General features: G+C 40.0%; 1 protein-coding gene across 14 annotated transcripts in view; it reads left to right on the plus strand.

Annotated features, from left to right (window-relative positions):
• triob (trio Rho guanine nucleotide exchange factor b) overlaps positions 1–16,223 on the plus strand; it is an 85,422-nt gene that overhangs the window by 15,711 nt on the left and 53,488 nt on the right. The gene's annotated exons all lie outside the window — the stretch shown is intronic.

Genomic DNA, 16,223 nt, shown 5'->3' on the forward strand with positions numbered 1-16,223 from the left:
GGGGGGCTTCATAAGCCACAATGACAAAGCTTCAGGCCTGAGGCAGACAACATCATTTACGCAAAAACCACAAACAGATACACACTTCTCCCCACATATACACGTGCACAATAAATACATATACCATGCTGCATGCTAATTTCCCCTGAAGTGAAGTATTCTTCTGCCCCGCCAACACCATCACCGTTGTACTCATCATCATCATCATCATCATTGTGAAGCCAACATTGATCTCATTTGAATTAAAAAGCAATACCAATCAATTATTATTGTAGGAGACATTTTAAGCGTTTGAGTTTCCTATCGGCTTCTTTTCCTCTTCCTCCGCCTCCGCCAGAAACATTTCTGCTTCCACATCGTCATCTTTGTCCTCCGACCTGCTCCTTTCCTGGAAAGCATTGATGCATAGAAGCGCGAGGGGTCTGCCACATCGCACAGCCCAATCAGCAACGGCCTCTCACCTACCCTCCGCCAATTGCATATGAGAGATGACGAATGGGGGACGGGCTAAGCATAAAGGGTGGGGTGGGTGGGGGAAGTTGTGCGCACGCTGTTTGCTCCTTGATGTGAGGGATATTAAATAAGGATGCTTGGATGCGTGGCTGCAGGAACGTTGGAATGTCATTTGATCTGCTTGGATTTATTTACTGTTCACATTTGCTTTGCCTGAGCAGGAGTAATGCTGATTTTGGATATTTTTGCAATTATCGGACAGGGAGAGAGAGTGCATGATGCTGAATTTTGCAGTACTGGTTATGGACACTATTTGGTTGGCCTCTAAAGAGGATTTCACGCCAAGTTTAATGCAGGAGCTTTATGTTGTGAGTGAGGAAAAAAGGAATTTGATTTGCAAAAAGCTATTGTCTGTGTTTGTTTTTGCTTGACTGTGTAGATGTTCTGATGGCAAAGAAATCTGTGGATTGTGGTTGGGATGCATGCAATACATCCTTGAGTAGATTCCCCTTTTACGGATGCAGCCAATCCTGCACTTCTTTGCTGCTGCTTTTATTTTTCGTCTGCGTTCAGAAGTAGAGATGACCAGCAGGTGTCATGTCCATCTACATCATCGCCGCTGCTCCTTGTAAGTATCAAAGCTCTGTTTTGGGGGGAAATTAGCCCCACTCATACTGGGATTTATCATAACAACTTCACTTATACTATAGAGTCTCCTCTGGACAGCGTTGCTACTCTCTATTTTTGGTCCACTTGCTAATTTATGAATGTGCATGAGTCGTGTGGTTTTGAATCTCACATCCAAAGATTTTTATTTTATTATTTTTTATTTATTTTTTTTCCCATGGAGGTGGAGTGCCACAACTACCAGAGGAGCTGAACAGATCTATTATTAGTTTGAAAAGAATCCCTTTGATTTCCTGTTGTTAATTGTAAAGACGAATGCATCTTTCTTGCTGCTAAAGTTTCTTGAGCTGAGGTCGCCTTAACCGCAAATCCTGAAGTTTAGATGTGACCCTTTGATGGTCGGCCTGCAGGGTGGATGTGTTTTATTTGGGTGTATAAAAACCCACTCAAATACACTTCAAATCTCACCTGAATCCCCCCTGCCCATTCAATTCAATGGAGACTTTTGCTGGCATTCTTATTGGAAACGGATTATTTTGGTGACTTTTTTGGCACATATACACAAGCATAAATGTTTGGAGGGATCTCAGTGGGATATAAATAGGTAGGCAATATAAAATCTCTTCTTTTTCACAAAAATCTGCTTTCTGATTTTAAAAAATAATAATAATAATAATGCTTCGCTTATAGAATAAGGAAATGACTGATGTTTTTCAAAGCAAGATTTGCTTTTTGATAAAAAAGCCGAATAAAAATGTAATCTAAATCTTCTTGTTGACTGATTTAAACCATTACTGTTATAATATCTAAAATATCTCCACTCAGTACATATTTTAAAAAGCAAAATCACATATACTGCTCGGCAACATCTTTTAAGTGCTCACCTTTTTTTTGTATTGTAACACCTCCAATGAACATGGAAACAAGAATGACACATTTTAAGTTTATTGAAAATTGTTGAAAATATAACATTAAATATGATGTATTTCAAAAATATCCAATCTTATTAAACAAGATATTTCACTGACCTCTACAGGCTGAGGGATAGAAAACAGTTACTTGTCAGCTGTCATTTACTGCATGTAGAATTCAGATGCAACAGAGCGTCTAGACACAACGGCAGACAAAGCCTCTAAGCGGATGAGGTCAGATTTGGAAGTTCTTGAAAGTTTAAAAAAAAAAAGTGAGTACATTCTCAGAAAATAAAAGTTGCAAACACACTCCCACTGCTAATCTCATTGACCGGTTTTGGTTATGATGTTTTGGAGGCTGGTATATGTCGTCTAGTGCAAATGAATTGTCTTTTCGCGTCATCTATGGATCAAACCTTTTTGCTCCAACGGCCACCACATCATGTTGGCGTGTGTGTACGCATGCATGTGTGTGTATGCATGCAGATATTCCATCAAGCAGGCCTGTTGACTTAAGCCAGTTGTTTTCAGAGCTGTAACGACGCTCCAGAGCCGTTGCATCCACTGACCGCCTCCTGGCTGGAGACGAGCCTGTCGTTGCCTGTCTGCTGGGTGTTTACTCAACGGGACAGCGGCCTTTGTGGAGGACAAGTCTAGTGAGAATCTATTCACAGAGGAATGGAGGAAGCACTGATGCTGCTTTGGTGATGATGGGGCTGAGAGAAAAGAGGAAAAATAAGGGAACAGAAAATTAGCAGAGGAGGGTGAGCTCAGAAAACAGAGGCTAAGACATACACTTACAGTCGGTCTTGTTTAGAATGTACAGAGCTGCAGTGGCTTCAAAACACACACACACACACACACACACACGCAATTGGATTCAGTCAAAATGTTTTTGATCTGTTTCTGTTTGTTGGAACATAGACCACAGGGACTCCCTGTTTATCATCATTGCAGACATTTATTGCAAAATGTCTCTTTGAAGAAGGTAAACAAAAGCAGTTGCGCGGCAGCAGTTTCCACTTGTGACAAATTTTTGCTGACTGCAGTCTTTCGCAACCATTTGCGTTCCACTGACTTAAAGAAGTAAGATACAGTTTGGTGACCTCTTGCTCAATGTTTCTTCGCAGTTACAGACACATTTCTAGTTGCAGACTGTGTAATTTAATAATCACGTTATAACTACTGAGTTGTCTTTCTTGTTTTGAAATTTTGCAGTAAACTGATGTGATGGTAAGAATAGATTTCTGTCTTTTTACATGTACATTTCAAATGACGCATATCCGATATCACTGCAAGGCCTACTTACCATCCTTTAATCAAATACATAATGAGTTGACTGCACTACATCATACTAAGATGTAGTCTAATGTTTTGGTTACCCATTAGAATTTCTTTTAAAAACACAGCCAGTCGTGTAAGAATGATGCTTGTGATGCAAGAGGTCTCTGTTCGGCTCCCACCTCTGCTATCGATCACGTTTGATCACTGCTCATTAGGTTTTTGCAGTTGTAATGTTGTTGTGTGTAGTGTGGCCGTGTCTTTCTCTACAAATCTTCCATTGGTTCCTTTGATTATTCTTGTGTGAGATCTTTGAAGAACCAACAGCATTTGTTAACATCCTGACGCAATGCAGTGACTGGCAAAGTGGTATTCTGCAAAAGAAGCATTCAGACCATCACAACATCCCCGTTTCACGTTCCTCAGCATTTCGTCTCATGTCATCCGTTCAACCTGGCATCTGGCCCGGGTAGACCATTCTTTAAACTTCCTATTTCCTCCTCTGTGCTCTGAGGCAGCTCTTGCGCTGAAGAAGTACACGCACACGAACCAAACACAAAGACGCTTCTCTCCATTGTGCGGCCTTGTCTGTCTGTCGAGTGTTATTTGGTGCACTGTGGCTCATTGGCTGTGTTTTGTTGTGTGGCAGAACAATCGGCGGATTGAGGATGGTTTGGATTGAGGGTGCTGATGAATAGTGTTCCTTGAGCTGTCCAAAGTGCGGCCCCATGCCGCTTTGTCTCCTTCATTGATGTGTTTATGCAACTCAGCTGGCTGCACTGTGACTTTCCACAGTATTCAATCCGGGTGTTCAATGGCGATAGTTGCACATGCATATTCAATGCTGAAAAGGGCCTCGTCTCCTCTTGTATAGTGCTGATGTCTCCCACAAGGGCCGCCCGGTTCTAGGCATGCGTACGTGAGAAATATGAAAGGGGCATCATGCATACACATCAAGCTCCAGCATATTTCTTGTTGTTGTTAAATGTTTACTTTGTGGGATTGGGTTATTAGCGAGAAATTGATTGCCCTTTGTTAGACCTCTTTTTAATTATATTGCCGTGTCCAATGATAACAGTTGATAACTAAATCTCATCAGAGTTGTGTATTGACGATGGAATGCATAGTGAAAGTACGTGTACGTACATGTGCAATGGAGATAGTCATCATAAACACAACGCAATAAAACATTATCATTAGGCTTTCAGCTATACCGTGTCAAAATTAATAGACACGTAGGCATATAGAATAGTAATTGATGAATGTTAAGAGATTCATCAATCAACAGCTATTGTTAGTTATTGTGAAAACAAAACTTATCTGTCAACTAACAAACAAATGAGCACACAGTAATTGTTCCGTTTTATGTAGTGTTCCGTTCTTGAGGTTCTGGTAAGCATCGTAGAAGTCGAGCTGACACCCCCCCCCCCCCCCCCCCCCCTTCCATCCCGCTTTATGTGTGAGAGGTGACAATCCTTCACAGTTATTTATTCCAGTTGGATCAGTATGAAGTGTGACCCACATACATTGGGCCGCAATATACAGGACAAATGTAGACATTTTAAAATACCACATTAAAGAAGCCTGTCATCACTAACTGAGACAAGTGATTGCCACAGTTCCGGAAACACATTTACCTTTTCTTCTGCTGCTTGCGATTCATAGTTATTTGATCTACTGTTGGAAAGATCAAGGATAGATTTGATTACCCGAGCCCATCTGTTTGAAAACTTTCAGGATTTAACCATCAGGATCACTTACTCTGGGGTTTATTTATTTTTTTGTGACTATGAGCATATCCAATGTGACCACGCATCTCCATTTGCACAAAATGGCCTTTCTCAGAAGCCGTCTAACTTTGGATCCATGTCCATTAGTCACCACAGTTGGTAGGTAGGCTATGAATATATTGATAAGACCCTACAGTGGAAATGTCTGTATAGCATTCGTATATATATTTTCATTTATTTTTGTGCACGTATTTTATGTTTTAAACCTTTGATTTAGTGAGATCCTAAATAGCGGGCGCTACAATAAATTGTATGGTCACATTAACAGACTGCGCACACTGTAGGTGGGTGTGTTCCGTGTGATTTACTACGATTGTGATCTTTTACTAAGAATCCAAATAGTGTGCGGTAAATTGTAGTAAAAGTGGTGGACACTGCCATATTTAAGAGGGGGTTTGGTAGCGCTGACGGTTTTCGCCATGAAAATTTCAGGAGCGCACCAAATGAACAAAATGAAGTTTTAAATTGATGGAATTGGAAGTGTTAGTGGAAGACAAACAAACATATTACTGTACGTAAGATACAGAAAATAAATCTATCATTCCGATAATGTTGGGGAAGCCATCAACTGCTTAAACCCCATGTTTTGTTGGATTTCACTCGGCCCCTGTGCCCACCCTGCATAACATTGCTTTTAAAACGTGGGACAGCACACCTGAAAAACTGCTCTGGAGAGCCCATTAGTTACCACATTTGGTTAGTGGCCAGACAATTTTCACAGTGCACTGAAATGACCCAAACACAAGTAAATGCAGATTTGAAAGGAGTTTTGTCAAAGGCGATATGGCATGACTCCTTCTTGTGACTGGCTCTAAGTCAGCCCCTGAGGCAATTCAGAAGCGGTATAGACAATATGTTGCAATAATTCTTGTCTCTGGCATTTAAAAAATGTTTACACGAGTGGAGAAAATCTGTTCTCCTCATTGAAAAGTCAAAAGATGAACACTTAGCATCTCAGGTTTGATGAATCACATTGCGCATGATTAAATATTCTAATTGCATAAGCTCCTCGCAGAACACGCAAAATGAACTGCCAGAAATTTAGGAGATGCAATCCTGGGTGCGCCTATTTAGTCGATCAGATTTTACATCTTCATGTTTGCGTGAGCAATCAAGTTTGCATCAGTTCTTGTACACGCAAACCTATAGAACATCAGGCCCTTACAGTTTACTATTTTCACATGACAGACAACAATTTCAGGCCTCCCTTGAAAAACACAGTGAATAAGCTATTTGTTCAGTCAGCTCAGTCAAATAAGTAAACCCACTGTTTTAAGAACATGGGAATTTATTTCTCGTATTAGGGGGGAAAATGACCATGGATCTAATGCAGGGAATACAAATGTCTCTGTTAATTCACATTTGAGCCTTTTTAGCGTTTTCTTAGTGGTTTAGTGATGTCAAGATGGTATAATGGACAGCTTTGTGTCCACAGTATGCATGCCCCTTGTGATTTGAAAAATAATGTGGAAACAGGCTAATAATAATTTGAGGCTTGTTGCATTCCACATTGTAACTGAAAATCTTGACATGTTTGTTCTAAGATAAGTCCAAACAGATATTTACGTTAAAATGTTGGATGTAAGTAGAGAGTGCATAAGGAGGATTAGAACCAATCATTATTAAAGCCTATTTCACTCATAAATCCAACAGTGACAACTGTATTTGGCTGGCTTAACTTGTCTTTTTTGCGGGGGGGAATGGAACGGTTCCTCGGGCATTCAGGGAGGGGAGACACTGTTTAATGCAAAGCATTCGTTGTTACTAAATCTTGTCTTGGGGAGGGGTTACTGACATGGGGGGGACAAGGCAAAGAAAAGCCAGTTGTGTCAGCAAAAAAAGGAGCTGGCAGTGCCTTTGCGTTTCTGCCGCTCAATGGGCGACGGGCCGTTTGTCGATATATGGCTCTGCTTTTGTCTGGATGCCTTCTTGCCATGCAACGGTGCCAAAGACTGGTTGGCTGCTAGTCATGGTGGAGCTGACCAGGGTGTAGCATTTGCTTAGACTGATCAGGTCGGGTTTAAGGACGGTTTTGTTTCTCGATGGCGGTGCTGGACAACCACAGCTGGCAATATGCCCAAGCAGGGAAAGTCCTGATCAGACTTTCAGGTAATGCATTTCTTATCTTACACTCAGCATGTGTTTATTTGGTGTATACTAACGATATGGTAGTCCGTGTAACATGCAAGACAACCTTTCTAGGAGAAGCATTTCCAAGAGTCCATTTGTGTTTTTGTGGCTACAAACTCACGACAGTGTACTATAATACACTGCAATGTATGGTTTATTTTCATACCAACATTTTCGGGTCTTTTAGACTCCATAATTGCTCCACGTAGGTACACTGTGTTATGAGATTGTTTTTGGGTGGATGGATCAATATGATGAAATAACAGTGAAGCTATAAATACAGTATATGCTTCCATTACACCTCCTATGCTGCATTATTTAAAGGCCTGCATACTATTTGTCAGGCCCTTGAGCATATGCTTTGCATTAGTAGAAAGTACGGACACAGATGGCCTAAATGATGCATCGTTGCAACTTCCATTTGGGAAGTCATTTGGCAAGTGCAGCAAATCAAGCAGCTTACTAGCGTTGTGCCTAACTGCTCGACTCTTCGTGGTTTGTTTTTGTCTTAATAAAGATGTGAAGGTGAATGACAAGAATGACAATGGAATAAAGCACAAGCTCTGCGGTATCCCTTGACTGCAAAATAAGTATGAAAACAATGAACTTTAGGAGACAGGCCTTTCACATTGTCTTTTTTTTAACCTGAGTAGGTGTTGCTTATTCAGCTACTGTTGACCCTGTACTCAAGGTTTCTTGAATAAGAAAGCATTCAGTACTAATACGGTGAGTGATGCAGAGGATTGCCAATAGTGAAGACGAGGGGGAACATAAACCATGGAAGGGAGCGAGCGAGAGCGATACAATGCGTCGTGAACGATGAGAACAAAGCCACTGGGAATAACTTTATTGGTCAATTCTACTCAGAGGAAAGGTTGTGAATCAGGCTCACCAAGGTGTGAACTGAACAGAGAAACAACTGTCGCGGCATCATAAAACCCACACGCGTTGCATCCAGGCAAGTAGAAGACAACGCAGCGAAAAAACTGCTTCAATGATACACTTCGCTCTCCTCACAATTACTGTAGCTCTGGAAAATAGTTTTTCCTACAATGAAGCATTCAGTCTGCTTTTCTCTTGAAGGTGCTTTTAAGTGGCGAACATCAGTAAACAAGAACTACATTTATGCATTTCTTCTTTTGTAGCGTGTGAAGATGTTATACAGGCTCCAATGCGCAATGAAGGGCTTATTGTATTTGAATAGTAATAGTTCATTTTCTCAGTAAAAAAATCGTGATAATATTTCATGAATAAAAATGAATGAACTATTGTTGAAATAATACCTCTCTGACGGTGTCCATTCAGTACGCTTATTATCTTTTAGAGAACGTGTGTTGGACAACATATTGTTAGTCCTTTTTCTTTATACATGTGTAAAGTGAAATGTAGAATTAAACCACAATCATGTGTACAAAGAGCACCTATCAGGAACGTTTGAATCAAAATATTTACAGCAATGTGTGATTCCCTGCATCGCTACAAAATTCCGTAGAGTATCCATTTATTGTGACACACTAATCTAGGCTTGTTTCTGTGTTTTGGGTCATATTCAGGTCAAAGGACTGTGTTAGGAGTGAAGTGTTATTTTTACTGTAAGTCACACTGTAACAACAACTATGAAATTTGAGCTTACCACAGTCTCCAGGCCTCCTGCCAGCTCTGGCCGAAGGTCACACAACTACACGGAGCCTCTTTTAAAGACATAGATCTGATAGAACCGTGACCTGCGTTCGACTGTAAATAAATAGGAGAAAATGTATATACATACTGTATGTATACACAGGGGACAGGGATCGGGCCGGACCACGAATAACGAAAATCTGCATTTGATTGACGGCCATTAGATATGCATTGAAAATACAAATGCCCAGAAACATGTGATAACGTGCCAATAAGTGTTGTTGTTTTTGTTGTTGTTTGTTTTTTGTTTTTTGATTGGATCCCCCTCCACATAATCAAAAAACTCAAAGAAAACCCCCCAAAAATTCCAAATTGGAAAATGTGTTTTTTTGTTTGTTTTTTTTTTGTTTTTTATGCACGAATAGGTGAATCCGCGGGTGCCGAACTGCGAGTATGCGGGGCTCCACTGCACGGTGCATAGCTTGAAAAACAGCAATTTAGCGCACGGTGGGTTGCCTCTCACGCAGCACAGTGACAGCACGTGAGCGGTTGTCACACAGGGGACACGACAAACATGCAGCTCGGAAGTGTCCATGACACACTTGATTTATAAGGTAAACACTTGCGGTGTCGCCCATGGCAGCCCCGACGCACCAGCGGCAGTTGAAATTCCCCAACTAGTTGCTCCGAAGGGTGCGTTGAAAACACCCAATGCGCATGCGCAGTGTCTTTAATGGTGTTTGCTAGCTGTATGTATCTACTCTTAGAATGGGAAACATTGCAATAATGTAATTATGTTCGTAAGAACATACAAAATATCGTCAATATCACCATTTTACATTTTGATATCACACGAAACCAATAATAGCATTAATTGTGGACGCAGGGATGATATGGAACAGCCCTGCATGTGGTATCACAACTTTGTTTTGTGATAAATTATGTCTCTCTGTGGCTTCGTATCATTTTCTATAGTTGATCAAGTGACCCAACTGTGCTTATATTATTCTTATTAATTGTATTTCACAAATTCTGCCAGGGTACATAAACATACGAGCACAACTGTACATATCAGGAGTCATACATGTTTGTTTAGTTCTGTGTTACTTGACAGAAATAAATGTCAAAATGGTCTTGGGTTTGACTGAGGTTATTGATTACAGTGCGAGCGGATGGACAAGACTCGGCAGGCTACTTAAATATAGATCACAATAAGTAGTCACTAGACCTTTGCTTCAAAAATGTTCTCGATCTGGACCTTTCAAAATTTTAGTTGAATACCCCTGACATAGACCATTCATTAATGATTGTTAATTATTAATGGCATGTGTATCCTGAACTTCTTTCTCAGCCACATTCATGATGTTTCCAAGCCAGTGTTCTTGCCCAAGTGAGCACAAGCAAGGCAATGTGACAAATACCTTCAAATTCTTGCATTTCACGAACGCACGACAGTATGGTTCACACACCGGGTTGAAATCCAGTAATTATGTACTCTCTGACCGACGAGCCATCTGAAATTCATCAGTCTCACTGTGTGACAGTTTCCATCAGAGTTTCGTGCAGCTCCGATTAAAAATAAATCACTTGTGTGAGATCAGAATAGCTGTGGATGACTGGAGTCAGAACAAAGTCACTCATGAGTAGCGCTATGGAAAGTGGAAACCATAACAAATGGATTTTTTCACACCAGATACCTGGAAATTGTCTTCAAAATCAGCTGCGTAGTGGTTCAGATATCAGACGATAACTCATTACGTGTCAAAAAAAAAAAAAAAAAAGAAGTTCTTCCCTTGACACTCAAATTTTGGTGGGGGGGAACAGTTGGTTGGGATTGAGAATAGCACCTAGGAGAGTGTTGGATGCGGTCGATGAGGTGGACGACGGCCAAATTGTCTTTCTATCTTTTCTCCTCACTGTGACTCCAATAGTGCTGAGTACAAATGTGAGTGCATATTGTGACAAATGACCACCTTCTTTTTGTCTTACATTCCCACAGAATTATGAGTAATGCGTGGTTGTACTAAACACGCGTGCGGTTTGGCTTGTAATTGCTTTGAGCTTGGGGTCAGATGGTTATGGCACCGATGACGGGCATCATGTGGTATGTTCGCTTGCGATCTAAAGCAGCAGTTCCTGACCACCAGTACTGGTCAATGGGCCATTTGGTCCCGGGCCACACAGAGAGACTGAACAAAAAAAAATAGCTTCTTGATCATCAGGATCTGAAAGAATTTGGAAAATCAGGTGCATCTGCCTGTGCCTCTGTACACATAAAACCCATGTCTCGGTCACGTTGTATAATATATAAAAATATAAACTTCACAAGCTAGAGAATTTTTGTTTAAAACAAAAAAAAAAAACAAAAAAAAGGTCTCATTCAGGGAAAAATGGCAACTGACTTCACGTTGGCATATCAAGTAGCTGAATTAAAAGCCAAACTAGAATTGTGGGAACGGCGAATGAGCAGAAAGTTATTGAACGTTTCAAATATTAAGCAGGACTTTTGGAAGAAAATATGCTTGAGTCATCATTCCCTCAGTTCGTGCACAAACACCAGGCTCTGGCTTTAAAAGGGTTTGAGTTCTACTTTCTAAACTCAAAGGACCCTCAAACTTTGAACAAATGGATCCATGAACCATTTGTAATCAAAAAATTAAAATGAAAAAAAAAAAGGTGAATTAGCCCTTTCATTGCTAGAAGAAGATCAGCTGCTGGAATTTGCTTAAAAATAAGTTTCAGACAACTCCTTAATTTTCTGGATTAAAATCAAGATGGAATATCCAGCGATTGCCAAGAGGGGGAAAAAAAAACAAAAACACAAGAGTTTCTTGCTTCCATTTCGAACGTCTTTCGTATCTTTTCTGCAATGATGGTTACCAAAGCAAAATTGCAGAGTAGGCTAGACATAAACATAAAATTCAGGTGTCATTATCCCAAGATGAGACCAGTTCGTTGAACAGGAACAAATGCACTAATTATAACTACATTCGACATCATGCTGAGTTGTATTTTTTATCATTATGTATTTTTTCTTTCTAACTGGCTGTTACAAAAAGGTGACATTAAGTTGGGTTCCATTCAAATGCCATGAAAAAAGGTTGGGAGGCTTGTAAGTTGAGATATTTTTGTTCCGCCACATATTGCAATTTGTTTATAAAGGTTTCCCACTGCAATCCTAACTGAGTACATTCATTCCGTTTTCATCTCATTGGACGAACTCGTACACAGCATAATTTTGGTTTCAAGGATGTCTTCAATCTGTGGTGTGAAAAAAATGTTAAAAGAAACTGAAACAATAAAAATATGTCTGGTCCAACTTGGAACAAAAATTGATGCATGCACGGATGGTCATAGTGTACGTATCAATGAGAAGCTAAACACTTTGCCTATAATTGTGCACTTCCAAAGACGAGAAGGCTTGAGCACAGTCAAACTGATACAATTCACTCCCATGCTCTCGTTGCATGTGAAGGTTTTCACATTGTATCGTTTTGTTTTATTTGGATATCAGCTCAAGCAAATACTTTTGAGACCTAATTTTAAAGCGAACCATGAACTTGTTCAGTCCCGCGCTCATTCTGTCTTCAACATATAAGCTTCAATTTGAACGTCACATCTAAAAACTAAAAGGGCTGCCTGACCTTTGAAAGATCTGCTTCATGTCATTAACAGCTCGGTGATTTAAATATTACGTACAAAGAATAATTCCAATTTGCTTGAGCGTGTACACAGCAAACCTGTGCTATGAATGAACGTGAGCTGTGGTGGGAAACTCTTCTTGTCTCTTCATCAATTATTTCAATCAGTTATTCATGTTAAGGAACACCTGTAATTTCAACAAACAAAGAAACATTTTCAGTGCAAAAAGAAACTTTAGAAAATAAATGGATTACCAATTTAAGATATACATTATGATCAATAATAACATTTACCCCAAAATTTGAAATTTACCAAGGACTAACTGGATAAATATGCTATTGTATATATCCGAAACAAGTCCCGACCACGGATGTTGATCCCTTTCAAGGAACTAGCTCCTTATTTCCAATTTTGGCTCCACCTTTGAGGTTCCGCGTCAGTGCGCTTGCTTGTTATTTAGGCAGCTAAATAAAGCCCTAACCATGCTTTCGCCCCCTGGTGGTTGGCTGACTGCTAGTTGAGAAAGTGCTTGATTGCATGTGCAGCAGAGACGGACGCCATTAGAAATTAGAAATGTAAATATTGCCAACAATCAGCTTGATTTAATTGTGGCAGCCAAAATCGTGATCCGATTAAAATTCGATTAATTGTGCAGCCTTATGTTCCTGTGCTATTCATAGATTTCATATCACAAAAAAATATGTAGCCAACTGACTTTTGTTTGCCAACCTTTGTTCTGTACTAAGAGGAAGAGGAACAATGTAAAGGTTACCGGGGTTGCAGTATTTTTTGTCATTGTTGTCATGCAGATGCAGATTACGAATTTGCGCGTGCAGGGAAATATGCAATTGTACTTTTTGTAATTTGGTGCATCTGCTTACATGCAAGCATGCGCGTTCCAAGCGAGGGATCAGGATCCAGCGCTCCTGCGTTGCTACGTGATTTAGTACCTGGCATTAGCTCAGCTGGTCAACGAGATGATGGATGTGTCACAGTCTTTTGCTGAGGTACCTTTCGTCTCCTCTGCTTTTCTTGCTATCTATCCATCCATCTCCTACATCAAATTAAAAAGTTGAAAAGAGCCCACAGTGAGCAAGACTATAAATTGCAGATTATATTACAGGGTCTCCGACTGCCTGTAAAATGGATTGCTCTCGTTAGGAGTGTGCTATGCACAAGCAGTCAGTGATTGAAAATGTTTGATTCATGCTTGGCAGCCTTGTGAATGAATTGATTTGACGTGAAGAGAGATGATTGCTGCTGTGATTGTATTCTTATGTTGGTGGTAGTAGCTACGTGCAGTTATGGGTGAGGATGACGATTTCACGAATGACATCACGAGTGTGCGAGCTAGAACCTTCGTCCTGCAGTTTATTGTTGAGGTTTTGGGTTACTTTTGTTGTTGGGCGTATGCTGTTCATCATGAGCAGTTTGTTTGGCAGCAGTTTTATGTCTGTTGACACAAATCAGGGGATTATGTTGGTTGTGCATTAGCCGGAGACACTTTGAGTCCAGGCTAAAATTAGTAACAGGATTCTACAACACATTTGTGATATCTCAAAGAAAACAGCAATGGAGAACTATGTATCGTGTATATTTGACTAATGTTTTCATCTTCGGCCTTTTCTGCACCAAATCCAGATGAATTGCACCAAATTTTAAGAACATAATCATGGGTCTTAAAAGGATTTGGAACAGAGATGACATGGTCTGCTGTTTATTTTAGCGATATTAGAATAATGATAACCAAGATGATTTTATTTCACTATATTCCTGATATGAAGTCATGCTACTGTTTCATTCGCAGCATCTTGTGTGTGCGCCTTACTTTTGTGCTTTTTAGTCAAAGGTTTCAATTAAATGGCATCATGGTAAAAAAAAATAAAAATAATAATAATAATAATAAAATTAAGTATACTCGAAATCGAGCTTGAAAATTTCCAGAAAGTTACCAAGTCTGTAACTGAAATGGAAGCTTGAGAAAGGCACATCGCAACCTGGGTTCTCAACAACAAATGATGTCATCATAACTTCTTGCCTCGTCTCAGTAGTTTATTATACAATTTAATCTTTGCCGTAGAATGAAAAGTGTCAATTAGAATATAGTAACACGAGTAGAAGTTTGAAGGGTCCTTATTATGCAGCCTTAAGTGGCCATTTTTTCCCACTTTTTCAAAGGATTTTTTTGGCCTCTCACAGTACCAAGATTCTTCGTGCTCAACGGTTAAAGGTGGAATTTCCCCAAGGCTTCTTGATTGCGTTTTTGGGAGGTTGGTTAAGTGCATCACCTCTCTGCGTCCAACAGAGGTTGAACCCCCTGAATTGAGACACAGCATTTTTTTTTATATTATTTGCTCCTAGCCTTAACAGTTGGTTAACATGACTAACCAACATGGCTAATCTGTGAATATTCTCGTCCTAAAAGTCTATTTTGGCCACGGTAGAGAATGATGCACACAGTGTATGTAATAATCATTATGAATGAATTCCTCTCTCAAGTTTTCCCCTGCTTTCAAAGACGGGAAATCTGAAGTTGGTTATATTTGAATGCTTCCTTTCAGCGTCTGGAATATCAGATGTTCTAACATCAAGGGAGACTTTCAAAAGCATGAAAATGAGGGTTCACAGTAAATGTGAGACTTACATCTGTGATCTTGAAAAAGTCGAGTAATGCGTGGAGAGTACTGGAACAGGCCAGATACTTGATGCGGTTACCTTATTTTGCCTACTTCTGTTTTTTTACAAAATGTATGCTTGATTTAGAATTCTTTGATTGCTGCCATAGTATTTGCTCCTCACAAAAACAAACTTCTGTTTCTGTATTTGCACTTTTCCATTATAGTTGTACTTACTTTATGGGGGGGGGGGGGGGAATTTGAGCATGCTGCAGCAATGGAACAGAGGTGACTACTGGTTGTGGGTTCATGTCAGTATCAGACAAAGCAAGACAAACCCGAATGGTGCAGGATGAAGCATTTCTGGCAAGCTATTTTAATGTTACCTAAGAGATGCAAAGACACGTTTAAAAAAAAACAAAAACAAAAAAAAACATAACCAGGCCTCCTCCATGCTTTCGCGCCTGTAACATCAAAAAGCTTCAGTTTTGTCTCATCTGTGCAAAGGATATTTTCTTCGAAGCTTTTTGTTTTGTCAATATGTATATACACGCTACTCACAAAAATTAGGGATACTGACATTTCAGAAATGTGACCTAATAATGCACTATTTTCTTTACAGGTGAACTTTAACTTTGCCGTCTCCAGACTTTTGAATTCACGTCCAGCCGCTCAATGTTTAGCTAATAACTTCTCCTTTAACAAGGAGCTGAACGGCGAAATTCAACACAGGTGTTTGATCCATGAATCGACCGGTACGTTTCCTAGTTCAATTCGAATTGGAATTTAAAGAGTCCTCGTCATCATGTTGTTCACACTTTGACATCATGATGACCTAGTAGTGTTCAAGCGCTGATAAAGAGGTGGAAAACTAGTGGTTCTGGTGTCTGCAGTTGGTGGGGGGGGGACAAATTCTGCCAGGGTATGTAAAGCAAAGCTGAGCTCATTATAATCCCTCAAGTGGAAAAGCAGTGCAGTCAAGTTCTACACCACTTCTGTTAGCGTCCATTAAAACTGACCTCGCCTTTATTAGTAAAGGCAGGACATAGAAAAGCTGCAGCTGCTGCTACTGCTATTTCTGAATATATATTCAAGGCATTCATTTGTTGTTATTTCAATGCATTTGACGCTCGTTTTCACTGATATGAGTGTCA

This window comes from Phyllopteryx taeniolatus, chromosome 6 (genome assembly GCF_024500385.1).
Source record: "Phyllopteryx taeniolatus isolate TA_2022b chromosome 6, UOR_Ptae_1.2, whole genome shotgun sequence".
NCBI lineage: Eukaryota > Metazoa > Chordata > Actinopteri > Syngnathiformes > Syngnathidae > Phyllopteryx > Phyllopteryx taeniolatus.